Below are 2071 nucleotides of genomic sequence, written 5' to 3'. Positions count from 1 at the left end.
GCCCATGTGGCGGCAGCATCCGTGTCACAAGTGCAGGGGTCTCAGCCAGGGGGTCCCTGCTGGGGCCGGACAGGCGCTGCCCTTCAGGCCCCCTCCACGGCCATCGATTGAGCTATCGAGGCCACCCAGCAGCCTGCGGAGCAGAGCCATCAGGCACCGGCCGGGTACAGCTGCGGGCTGAGCCAGGTGGCCACCGGCATGGACACAGCGGGTCCTGCCAGCGGGTCCCCAAGGGGGGTTGGCTGGGGACTGCCCGGGAGCGGGACCCAGGCAGGTCTGCAGGTGCCATGGCCAGGTACCAGGGGGCACCCACGGGAGGCACTTGGTGGCCAAGCACCAGGCTGAGGAGCCTTTCCCGGGTGGGTGCCAACACCCAGGCACGCAGCCCACCCATGGGCTCACCCCCAGCTCAGCCCAGGACACTGGGCACCCCCAAACCAGGCACCCCAAGGCCACACCGGCCCCACGGCCAGAGCTGTGGGGAGCCCTGCGCCTCGCCACCCCCCTGAAATCACTCACCCCCCGGGCCCTGCTAAACTCGTTAGTGGCCGGCAAACGTCAGCAGGGCAGGAGCAAAGCGCCAAACGTGATTACAGCGCCCGTCTCACTTTCTCCTTCCCCCCCCCGGCCTCATCGCAGCCCCATTTATCGCGGTGGCGAGCCAGGAGGGAGGAAGGCAATCAGCGCTTATCTCGGGCTGAGGCTGTCCTGCTCCAGCCCTGATTTATGGCTGGCTGCGAGGGGCTCCCGGCACCACCACCGCAATTAAGGGAGCATTAAAAAGCAGGGGAGGGAACCGGCAGAGGGCCGACACTCTGGCCTCCAGCCTCAGCTGGGACTCGGTCCCAAAAAACCTGCTATTTCTGTCCCTCTGGTACATACCTCTTCAGGCAGGCAGCTTGCTGGGAGAATTACGGCAGGGGTAAAAGTGCACTTGGAAGAGTTACTCTAGAAACCACATCCAAACGGGGTTTGAAAACACTTGTGCTGTCACAGGGCCTGTACAGATATAAGATCCACAGTTCAAGGTATAAATATTTAACAAGCTTGGGTTTGAACTGTACACAAGTGTAGAGAGTCCAGCCTGTTCCTGCAGATGTTACAGGCAGGAGCCAGAACCAGTTTTTCCCCAAATACACCATTTGTTGGTGTATTTGGTCTGTGCCAACTAAATCAAGCAGGGGGGAAAGCTGAAACATGAGCCACAGAGGCTAGTCAGGCTGGAAAACTCCAGTTATTCCTGCTGTGAGGAACGGTGCCCTGGGAGATGTAACCCAGAGCCATGAGGAAGTGGCTTTTAAAGACTGAGGTGCCCAAATTTTCCCTGTATCTTGACTCCTTCGGTTTCTGGGCACAGCACAAGTCAGTCGCCTCAAGCCACCCACCCAGCGTGCCACGGGCCAAAAGGCATCCTCCAGCGCCATGCTACACACCCAGTCCTGCTCCTTGCTCCCATCCTTGACTCTGACGGGGCCTGGCACACTGACAGACTGGTGTTTGGCTTGAGGGGGCTGCAATGAGAAAAAAAAATAATCATAAAATACATCGCTAGCCTGGTGGGGAAAAACCCGCGAGCACAACTGCCACCATGCCCCAGCCCCCGGGCCCTTTGGCTGGTACCGGCTGTGCTGACAGTCCCTGCCGGGCTGGGCCCTGGCTGAGTAACGGCGCTTTCCTGGCGGTCCCGAGCCCAGGCCCGGCCGTGGCCACCCCGCGGCCTCCCCAAACCCGGCGGGTCCCCGTAGCTCCTGCCCAGGGCCTGGGACACGGTCAGGCCGGGCGGGTCAGGCCGGGCCACGCCGGGCGGCGGACCAGGGCCGGGCGGCGGACCAGGGCCGGGCAGGCCCCGGAGGGACCCCCCGCACCGGGCCGGGCCTGGCCGCCGCCCGCGGGGTGCGAGGGCCGGAGCGGGTCCCCTCACGGGGCCCTCACCCACTCACCCGCCGACCGGCTTCAGCGCGGCGCAGGGTCCCGCGCGCCTATTGGCTGGTGGGAAGACGGGTCCCTCTCCCAGCCAACCGGCGCCGCCCTCCTTGGGCTCGCCCCGCCCCCTCGGGCAGGAAGCGGGTGG

At 64.2% G+C, this 2071-nt stretch overlaps 1 long non-coding RNA gene across 1 annotated transcript; it reads right to left on the bottom strand.

Moving 5' to 3' along the window:
- Positions 1–891: 891 nt before the first annotated feature.
- LOC141955365 (uncharacterized) lies at positions 892–2071 on the bottom strand. Its single transcript, XR_012632516.1, has 3 exons — positions 1941–2071; positions 1434–1511; positions 892–999 (listed from the first exon to the last, which is right to left on the bottom strand). It is a non-coding gene; the product is annotated as an uncharacterized LOC141955365 (long non-coding RNA).

The sequence above is a fragment of the Athene noctua genome, unplaced genomic scaffold (genome assembly GCF_965140245.1).
Source record: "Athene noctua unplaced genomic scaffold, bAthNoc1.hap1.1 HAP1_HAP1_scaffold_160, whole genome shotgun sequence".
Lineage (NCBI taxonomy): Eukaryota > Metazoa > Chordata > Aves > Strigiformes > Strigidae > Athene > Athene noctua.
Note: the sequence above shows the minus strand (reverse complement) of the source record. Positions and strands in the feature narration are given on the sequence as shown.